The following is an 11,505-nucleotide window of genomic DNA, read 5'->3' on the forward strand; positions in this document are numbered from 1 at the left end:
AATGCTCTTGGCCTGGCCAAGCTATCAACCTGCCTCTCTGGACATGAGGCCTAAAAGGTGAAGGCCAGAGAAAAGCCCTTTCCAAATGTCAGGCAACATAAAGAAAAAGGTCACCAAGCTGGCATTCTGATTCCTGGAGGCCCTGGGAGGCTGGAGGGCTGACTTCTGGCCCTGACTCAAAACCATGACCTTGGGTAAGTCCCATCTCCCCTCAGGAGTTTTGTTTTCCCATCTGCAATACAAGGGTTTCCTGGATACTCTCCCAAGGCCCTCCTAGTGCTGCCCTCATGCAGGCCATTCTGGGGAGAGGTGTAGCTTGGCTATGACTGACTGGCTGTGATTTATCTGGTGGATTTCCAGAGAGTGAGGAATCAAGCAAGAATCTGGAGACCACAGACTAAGACAAACTGCAGTTAAAGAACTCTGGTGGACAGTGTAAATTTATAAGGCTGTAACAATTGGTTTGTAGGGCAAAGAGATGGTAGTACCTACCAAAGGGCCCACCAAAAGGATCATTTGGAAATGGGATTTTTAATCAGTGGTCACTGGGATCCTCTATCATATGCAAGGCACACGGAGAGACAGAGGGAAAGAAGCTATAGAAGCTCTCAAGATAAATTAGACAGGGTATCTGCCCTCAGAGAAATTACCATGTAAGGTAAGAGACGGCCATGTACTGAGCCAAGGGAGGAATGGAGGTGGCGTGGGGCCACTCTTAAATCCTCTGCTCGGTGTGGCATGGTAAAGAGACAGAGGGCCCTCCCTGGTCTGGAGACAGGAAAGCTGGTTGGACAGAAGGGATGGTCTTAAATACCATGCCATAGCTTTGCAAAAGAGCAGAGAATGTGAAAGATCTGGAAATGAGATGTCACTCCAGTTTCACACCTCTCAGTCAAACCCTGTTTCCCTGAAGAACCGATTCTCAGCAAACAAAAACACAGGAGCCACAGCTCCTCCCCAGCTGTACCACTTCCAGCACCCAAGACGTCACACCTTTAGAAGAAACCAAGATTTCCTACTTGTTCCCCGACAGTTCGTCACTTACCTCATCCCTGACAGGGCTGCTCTCTCTGAGAGCTAGATCAGAGTCTGACCTCTCGGGGAGCCTGCAGGAGCAGAAAAGAGTCTGGATTTTCCCAGTAGATCCCCAGGAACACAGACTATTTCTGCCTCTTGGCTTTCTGTGCTCTTCTTCAGGTCTGACACGTAGCCCCGAGAGACAGGAACAGGGCAGCTCCTCTGGGACTTCCACTTGGCCTTGGAGTGACTGCCGTGCTACGGGTCCACCCATGCAGGCCTTTCTTCTGCACAAACCTACAAGGCATCTGTGGCCCAGGGCTTTGTAAAAGTGGCAAAGGATCATTGGAAAAACCTGAACCATCCTATGTTATCAACCATAAATTATTGTTTATTAATTATACATACATACATATGTATACCTAATTTACATATATTATACAACTTACATAATGTAATATATTATGTTATTATACAATAATCATTACAATTATATGAGTTATATAATAATTGTATACATTATAATATACATTACATCATGGTACAGTATACATAGTATACATATATGTATATGTTTCTGTACATAGGTGGATGATGTATATACATTATTATATTTTATATATGTAGTATGAGTGTGACTACAGTACAGTAATGACCATACTGGAGGCCTGGGATGAACTGACCATCCCCTCTAACCAGCACTGGTTCCAGGTATTTTCTGTGATGGTTTTATCCGGTCTTCCTTGCCATGACCTAATAGTGTATCACCTGCTAACTCACTTCTCTAACTTGTTGATCCACACCCAACACAACCTCATTAGATCCGTCATTTCCTTCTATCACATCCTATTTACTAAATGATGATAATTCCCCATATCTCCTTTTGTAAAATCATGGTAAAAAAATAACACAAAATTTGCCATGTTCACCATTTTTCAGTGTACAGTTCAGTAGTGTTAAGCACATTCGCCCTGTTGTTCCCCATCTCTGCTTTTGCAATTGCCTAAAACTCAGTCTCAGATTCTTTGTTCACGGTAACTAGGCCACTTCCAGGGATTGACTCCTCTTGGCCCTGGCATAGGTCTATGTAGAGCTAAAGTCCAGAAGGGTCATACTTCACCTCAAATGTGCTCTGACAGTGGCTATTATAAGTTACCTGCACATTCTGCTGACTGTGTCGATAAAAGCAGGTCAATTCCCTGCAGCCAAGAGCCTTAGGCTAGGCACGGCTTGGGCTCTCTTCCACAAGACCTGCCTCACAAAGGGGCCAGATCTCCATGTGCTTAGAACACAACCAGAGTTGGGTCCTCCATGTTAGAAAGGGGGTCCAGGAGGGGACTGTGCCAGCTCAAGAGGCCCCTGCTTTGACTTTTGGGGAAAGCGTTTGGGAGAAGGAAGTTTAGAATGTCAGTTTCTTCAACTGTGAAATGGGAATCTATCTTATAGATTATTTCAAAGCATGGAAAATAAGATGTATGTGCACTATTTACTTTGAAGGGAGACATAGCAAGTGTTTAATAAGCAGAAAAGTATTTGTTTTTATCACTGAACCCCAAATTTTCCCAAGCTCTCCAAGGCTATAAGCATGAGTGAAGATGCTTTAACAGCATAATTCTGATTTCACCAGCTGACTGATCCCCTCGCTCTTATGGGCTGTGTCCCCCAGAGGGGGCTCTTTGCTCACCTATCTGTGGGGCATCCTCTACTCTGCAAGCTCTAGTTGCTGAGGCTGCTCCTCGCAGCAGCACCACCACAGGCATGCTGGGATTCCCCCAGCGTCACACTGGCTCTCTCTCTCTCTCTGCATGTCACACTCAACAAAGATGTTCCAAAGGAATGTGGCTAGTGTGTCACTATGTTACATTCTTCGTAAAATGGTTTTAATGTTTATTTAGAACTCCCTGCTCGTCACAAAAAAGGCTTAAGTGAGTCACTGGGACTAGGTTAAAGATATTTCTAAGGAATAGATACCAAGCTGTGTTCATACTTCCTGCCACCTCCTCCCCTGCGTTGAGTGCTGTCCTGAGAGGTCCTTCAGCAATCATGCACTGAGGCCAAATCTATCCCAGATCAAGGGACACAGACTAGGCCACGTCGAGCTCTATTATGACCATACTGGACTTTGACATACCAAACTAAATACCCCAGCACCTCCCCTGTATTCATTATTTATTGCTGTGTAATGAGTTATTTCACACTTAGCAGCTTAAAACAACAAACATTTATTATGGGGTCTGGGATTTGAGAGTGGCTTAGCGAGGTGGTTCTAGCTCAGGGTCTCTTGTGAGATTGCAATCAAGGTGTCAGCCAGGGCTGCAGCGATCTGAGGCCTCACTGGGTCTGGAGCCTCCACATTCCATCTCCCTCACTGAGCTATTGGCAAGAGGCTTTAGTTCCTTGTTGCATGGACATCTCCATAGCATGTCATGACAGGGCTTCTACCAAAGTGAATTATTGAAAGAGAGAGTGACTAGGAAAAAAACTGCAATCTTTATAACTTAATCTTAGAAGGGACATACCACCAGCTCTGCCACACTCTATTAATCACACAGACCTACGCTAGTACCAGGTGGGAAAGGACGACAAAATAGTGTGAATACCAGGAGGTGGGGGTCACCAGGGCCATCTCGGAAGCTGGCTGCAGCGCACTGCCTTCCCTCTCCTGCTCCAGCCTCTACAATCTTGCCTGATAGGTGCCACCTGTCTTTATGGTCAAGAGGGGACTTTAGGGGTCCCTGGATTGGAACTTAGCAATGACAAGGTAGCACATGTGTGTGAAAGACAGGAACCAGGAAAAGAAAGAGCAGGACAGAAGAAGACAGAAGTAAATCAGAGGACACAAAGTCTTACGAGATAAAAAGCAGGTCTTCCCATATTGTGGGACAATAAAACCTAGGAATTGATGGGAGACCTGCATCTTCAGTGATGTATGGTAGATAGAAGTAAGTGGTTTATAACAACAGAGGTCTATTTCCCTTCTGCCACCTCTCCATGGCTACAGGCTCTGTTCCACACCTCCTCCCTTGGGAACCCAGGCTGATAGATTAGCCATCATCTTGAACACTGCCCAAACCCTTGGCAGAAAATGAGCTCTGGAGGGTCTTGTATTGATGGGCTCTGGTCCAGATATGATGCATGTTCCTTCCATTCACAGCCCATTCATTGGCCACAAAATGATCACTTTGGCTCCAGCCAGCCATGAGGGTGTCCGGGAGTGCAATCTTATCATTAGCCTGGAAATATTTGGCAAACAGCACTAATGATTCCTCAACATCTAAGAACAAACTTTTCAGAGAGAAAAGCAGGGAAGAGGCTAGGGCCGAATCCTGGGGCATGGCCTGGAGTATGCAAAATGAGGCTTTTCATGGGGCTGTGCTCTAAAAGGCTCTCTGCTGGTTACTTCATCTTTCCTGGGCTCAGTTCACCCTTTGCTGCCTCACACAGCACCCAAAAGAGCAAACATCTCTTGAGTCCTATGTGTCAGACCTGGTTCATCCCCTCCCTCACCCAGCCCTTTGATGCAGGGGAAGGATGCGCAAATACTAGGTCACATGCCCACCCAATTTCATGCTCCAAAGTATGGTCAGACCCTTGAGATCCCTGGGGACATCCCCCAACTCACTCCTCAGAGATGATGATGGTTCTTAGTAGATATATCTGTGACAAACTCTCATTAGACCTGAGAGGTGCCTGGGGAAGTAAGGTCTTTTCCTGCCTAGGCCCCAGTTCTCTTCCTTTGGACTAGGAGCTCCAATTCTAGGAATCTCAAGTTCTCACCCACACTAGCCAGCCCAGCCCACACAACCCAGGCAAAGGTCCCATCTCCCCAACAGACTTTTCACAGAGACCTAGAGGTGGCTGTGAGACCACACGTTGGGACACTCAGGCTCGCCTTCTAGCAGATTTCATATGACCGACTCGGTACTTTTTTTTTTTTCCACATTCTCACTTCCAAGAACAGCTTTGGTTAGAGTTGGTTTAGTTGTTGTTATTGTCCAGGCCTAAGGACTCCCTTTGCTAACTCAGTGATTAGGACATACCCATGATTCATCAGCAGAATCTGTACCATCTAACCCCATCCCCTAAGCCATTTTAATAAACATGCAATGCAAATGAAATGAGTCTGTTTGCCATGCAAAACAAAATGTCTGGCTCCCCTCCCACCAGAATGTCTACCCTCTACTCCCGCCAAGGAGAAAATCTGAAGCTAACAGTGCCTCTAAGGCCCGATGCATTCAGACAACAGAAATCAAGGTTGTGGGGAGGGGCATGTCCCTAGAAACTCAGGGCATTTGTCACATGAACTGTGACATTAAATTTCATTCTCAGGGGCCAGTCTCATCTCCTGGTTCTTGACTGAAAACAGTTATAAGGGTAATGTTCCAGGAGGAGGCAAAACACACCTCTGAGTAGGGCAGCCAGGAATCGCCATTGGCTCAGGTAGTATTTACCTTGGGCCTTGACAGTTGAAAAGATTCTCAACAAATAATAATGAGAAGGGAGGAAGTTGGTCTTGGTGAACAGCATTAACAAAAGACAGGAGGTAAAAATTTGGCCAATTAATAGAGTGCAATGGAGTAGTGGAGAAAAGGCTGGAAACACAGCTTGAAAACTGATCCTAAAGAGCGCTAAGTGTCAGCTAAGGAGTTAACCTGATTCTCAAGAAAAATGGAATAATAATCAGAATAAAGAAGAATCTTAATTAACATCTATAGAAAATTTACTAGGTCAGGCATCAGGCCAAATATTTTATATGCATTACAATTTTACAACAATCAAATAAGTCCGTCTACTATTTTCCTATTTTAAAAATAAGAAATATTGGCACAGAGAAGTTGAGTTATTTGTCAAAGGTCACACAGCTAATAAGTAACATACCCAGGATCCAAACCCAAACTGCCTGACTCTGGACGCCATACTCTTAACCACTAGGTGAGATTAAATAGTGATAAACAATATACTTACGAAACTACTTCCCATGGCCTTGGCCTTAGATGGCTTCAGGGGAGATGGCAAGGAAAATTGTCAGCCTGAGCCAGACAACTCACTGCATAGCTCAAGACTCGACACCTGGTGTCCTTCACAGCTGACAGCTGAACAGAAAGGCTGGACATACAAATTATCTCAGATAGCAGGAAAGGACAGAAAAGCGGGGGTGGGGGAGCCAGGGGGCAGTGTATAAAGGTGTAAGGCATGGGCCACAGCTATCTCTGGGGACACCATATTCCTGTTAGACAAAGTTCCAAACTGAATATGACCTCCCCTTCACTCTGGGGCTCACAGAGCTGTCCTGTCAGAACACACCAGGCCTTCCCAGAGGTGCCCTTCAGCAGAAATGCCACGTGTGCTCCCCGCTTAAGGACAGAGCCCATTTCGATCTATTCCGGCATTCTCTTTCTTCAGAGGCAGCCAGGACAACCCATTGCCTCACTGCAACACCCCCTTCAAACCAGCTGCTCTGGAGAATTCCCAGGAGCTTTGAAACATCCACAAACATTGGACCTGTGGCAGTGAGTCCCATTTTTTATGCTTCTGCCTGCAGGAAGCCATGACAAGGACAAACGTGGTGGCCGGAAGGCAGGCGAGGGCAGCAGAGAGCTAGAAAAGAAGCCCAGGCGACAGCTAGAGACTGCAGCTGGGAGAGCTCCAGGAGGAAATGGGAGGGGCCAATGAAGAACCTCCATCTGCCAAGGAAATCCCCTCCCCTGGGTTCACGTAGAGGCCAGGTTGAAGCACAGATGGTGGGGGAGCACGTGGCAAAGTCAGACCAAAGGAGAAGTAGAGAGATGCCAGAGACAACACCATGGAGAGTCAAGAAGAGAGCCGGAACATGCTGCAGGTCACCAGGGTCCTGGAGTAGCTCTGAACACCGGCCAGCCTTGTTCTCCCTGGGCCAGGAGAGCAGAGAGGAATCTAGTCAGAAAAGCAAAGAAGAAAAGCTGCCTGGTTTATTTTATGAGGTCATCATAACCCTGATAATAAAACCTGTCAAGAACAGGACATACTCAAAAAATACAAAATACAAAAATACAAAAAAAAAAAAAAACCACCAAAATTCAAAAATGTAAGTCTCATTTTTAAACATGGATAAAAATGTTTTGAAAAAAATTAATAAACTGAATTAAAGCACATTAAAAAATCATTCATGACAGCCAAGCAGGGTTTATTCTAGCAATGCAAAGATGGCTTAACATTAGGAAATGTAGTAAATTATACAATTCATCAATAAGGAAAATAAATCACTCAAATCTAGACTCTGGGATGCATTTGCAAAACTTCCACAATCATTTCTGTTGTGTGTTTTTTTTAACTTTTAAAATTTTAGGAAGAGTAGGATAATCTCTCAATCTAATAAAGAGTGGCAACATTTTAGTTAAAATTGAAATACTATAGACTGTTCCATTAAAATCAGTAATCAAAATAGGGTGCTCAATCTCACCATTATTATTTAATATTGTTCTAGAAGTTAAAGCCAATTGCAATGTTAAATGGGCATAAAGACAGAAACAAGTGGAGCTAAGACAAAATTATTATTATTTATCAATGCTATACCTTACTTACTCATACTGTATGTTAAAATTCAAAGATAATTCCAGAAATAGTCAAGAAGTGCTAAAAAAATAACTCACAACAAAAGAAATGTGAATTAAAACAGTAAGCAATGTAAGATTTTTTACCCCCTAGAATGTTATCAAAAAATTTTAAAACACTGATAAGAATGTGGGTAAACAAGCACACTCACATATTGCTGATGGTATTGTATAGTGGTATAGCCTCCGTGGAGAGCAATTTGGTAATATTTCAAAATTATAAATGTACATGCCTTTTAATCCAGAAATTCCTCTTCTAGAATTTACCCTATAGATATCCTTGTATCTATGTAGAAAAGTATAAAAAATATTCATTAACAGGAACTTTTCAATAAATTATAGTATCCATTCAATGGTATACTCTGCAGCTATAAAAAAAGGAGGAAGCTTTTCATGTACTGGCATGGAACGAACTCCAAGATATAATGTTAAATGAAAAAGCAAAGTACATAGCCTGTGTATAGGTTATGTATTTTTAAATATTTTTGAAAACAGGAAAATTCTATTTACCAGTATATAAAGTATCTATGGTTGAAAACAGAAGAAGCTGGCAACATTTATTGCACCCCTTTCTATTATTTGAGTTTTAAGCCAAGCAAACATATTACTTATTAACAAATACATTTAAGAGCTGGGAGAAAAAAAATGTTCTCAAGGAAAGTATTGGAGGTCCTTTGCTTTACCAGATAAAAAATATATATTTTAAAGTAATATTATTAAACATTAGAAAACTAATTAGTCACTTAAGACTTGATAAAGAAAACATCATGAATTAATGGGGACTCCACCTCCGGCCACAGGTCCTCCAGCCACTATCGCCACGTCCTCTTTTTCTATGACTTCCTGCAGCTATCTCTAGTCGTGGGCCTCCTAGAGCTTCTGGGACCTGGGCAACGACACCATCGCTTCAAAGCGGGAGGCGCCTACCTGCGCCCACCATCCAGGAGGCTCGGGCAGCCTTGGTTTATTGGTGTCCTCCACCAGCTTCGTGTCCTCATCTTCCTCTGGGGACTATGGCGACAGCCTCATGGGCGACCTGACCAGGCCTGCGGGCTTCTGGCAGACAACGAGAAGGTGACCGTGTAGAAGAACCTCAACGACTGCCCGCCTGGCCTCCTACCTGGAGATGTGCGCTCTGAAGGCAGCCACGGGAAGCCCGGTGAAGATCCATGACTGGTACGAGGAGCAAGGGCCCTGGCCCAACCTTCCTGTGACTATGGCCACTACTACCAGACTATCGAAGAGATGAGGGACAAGATTCTTGGTGTCACCATTAAGAACTCCAAGATTGTCCTGCAGATTGCCTGGCTGCGGATGACCTCTGAACCAAGTTCAAGATGGAGCAGGCCCTGCGCAGGAACGCAGAGGCCGACATCAGGGGCCTGCGCAAGGTGCTAGACGGGCTGACCTTGGCCAGAGCCCATCTGGAGGTGCAGAGTGAAGGCCTGAAGGAAGAGCTGCCTGAAGAAAAACCACGAGGAGGAAATCAGTGGCCTGAGAGGTCGGGTGGGTAGCCACGTCAGCGTGCAAGTGGATTCCGCTCCCGACCTCGACCTAGCCAAAACCTTGGGTGATTTAAGAAGCCAACATGAATTCACGGCTGAGAAGAACCATAGGATGCTGAAGCTTGGTTCCCCAGCCAGACCGAGGAGCGGAAGCGGGAGGGCGCTGGCCACATGCAGCAACTGCAGATTTGCAAGATAGAGGTCACCCACCTGCACCGCACCCTCCAGGGTCTGCAGATCCGGTTGCAGCCTCAGCTCAGTATGAAAGCTGCCCTGGAAGGCATGCTGGCGGAAACCGGGACTGGCTTTGGAGCCCAGCTGGCACAGACCCAGGCGCTATCCGCAGTACCGAAATCCAGCTGAGTGACATGCGGACACTTAGCGGGAGAACCTGGAGGAGCAGCAGCTCGTGGACAGGAGGATGCTGCTGGAGCAGATCCTGCCTAACGCGGCCCGCTGGAGAGCCGGGAAGCCTTCTCCAACAACCTATCCACCACCAAAACTGCCTGAGTCCGGTGGCCTCCTGGGCTTCCTGCCTCCAGCAGAGGGATGCTCCTGGGTAGGGGCATGAGAGGGGAGGACCTTTACCCCTGGCTCTTCTCTGCCTGTCAATAAAATTTTATGGCCCAAGAGGGGTGGGGGGAGAATTAATGGGGAAATGTCAATTTATTCAACAAATTATATTGGGGAAAAGAACTCTGACAAAAATGACATATTCTCACATGGGATCACACACCCAAATAAATTCCATATTATTTAAAATTTTGAATATGCAATATAAGACTACAAAAATGAGGTTAAATATGTGTAAGCAGTCAATTGATCTTCAGCTGTCGATGGATTTTGTTTTAAATGTTTATTCAATCTCCCGTTCCTGGGATAAACTTCCCTTGGTCATGACATATTATCTTTTTCACATACTTATTGGCTTTAATTTGCTAGAATATTAATAATCTCTCTGTTCATGAGAGATATTTGTCTTTAGTTTTCTTATAATATCTTTGTCTGGTTTTGGTGTAAGGATAATACTGACCTCCTAAAATGAAGTGGATAATATAGCTTCTCTATTTTTTCAATGAGTTTGTGTAGAATTGATGTTGTTTCATTCCAAATATATATATAGAATTCACTCATTAAGCATAAAATTGTTCATAATATTCCCTTTTTTTAAAAAAAAAAAACACCTATGGGGTCTAAATAAAATGGCATCTCCTCTTTCATTCCTAATGCTGGCATTCATATATCTCATTAGTCTAGAGGTTTATTAATTTTACTGATCTTTTCAAAAAGCAAGCTTTCAATTTTATTGACTTTTGATGTTCTATTTTATTTTTTGTATTTTATTTCATTGGTTTTCACTCTTACCTTGTGTTGTTCCACCTACTTATTTTGTGTTCAACTTGTTCTTGATTTTTAGACCTTTATTTTCTAATATCAATATTTAAAGCCAAAATGTATTGGAAAACACTGCTTCTGCTACTAACCACCAATTTTAATTTATTGTGTTTTCATTACCATTTCATTCAAAATGTCTTATAATTTCCCTTCTTTGACCCATGTGTTATTTAGAAGAGTGTCATTTAATTTCCAATATTTGTGTATTTACCAGTTATCTTGTTGCTATTGATTTCTTATTTAATTTATTTTTTTGGAGAACATACTTTATGTGATCTCAATTCTTTTAAATGTATTTAGACTTATTTTATGACTCATAATGTGTTCTATATTAGTAAATGTTCCACATGCACTTGAAAAGAATGTGAATGTTCTGTTGATGCTGGCTGTTAATGTTCTATAAATGTCAGGTCAAGTCAATAGATAGTATTCAAGTCTTCTTTATTCTTACTGATTATCCGTTCTATCACTTAATGAGAAAGGAGTATTGAATTCTTCAACTATAATGGTGGATTTGTCCATTTCTCCATCCATTGTTGTTGATTTCTGCTTTATATATTTAGAAGCTCTGTTATTGAGTGTATATACATTTAGAATTATGTCTTCTTAGTGAGCTGATCTTTTCAGTATTAAGAAATGTCCTTCATTTTCTTTGGTAATATTTCTTGTCCTGAAGTCTATTTTGTTTGATATTAATATAGCCACTGCAGTTTTCTTATCAGTGTTTGCAATGTATGTATTTTTCTATCCTTTTAATCCATCTGTCTTTCTATCTAAAGTGGGTTTTTTTAATTGTTGTTTTGTTTTTAAATATAGTTTTAATTATAATTTATTTTAAAAATTGGTAATACAATCACATGATTCAAAATTCTAGAGGTACAAAAAGGGTATATATATATATCTTTGAAAGTGACTCCTCATTTTTTTTTATCTCACACCTCTTTGCAAACCTTGTGACCTCAGGATTTTCTTTTTAATTTTTAAAAATTTTTATTTTT

At 42.8% G+C, this 11,505-nt stretch overlaps 1 pseudogene; it reads left to right on the top strand.

Annotated features, from left to right (window-relative positions):
- LOC129078032 (keratin, type I cytoskeletal 19-like) overlaps window positions 1-9,622 on the top strand; it is a 31,297-nt pseudogene extending 21,675 nt beyond the window's left edge.
- Window positions 9,623-11,505: the final 1,883 nt, after the last annotated feature.

Source organism: Pteronotus mesoamericanus, unplaced genomic scaffold (genome assembly GCF_021234165.1).
Source record: "Pteronotus mesoamericanus isolate MK-2021 breed Mesoamerican mustached bat unplaced genomic scaffold, CSHL_Meso_final contig_1189, whole genome shotgun sequence".
Classification (NCBI taxonomy): domain Eukaryota; kingdom Metazoa; phylum Chordata; class Mammalia; order Chiroptera; family Mormoopidae; genus Pteronotus; species Pteronotus mesoamericanus.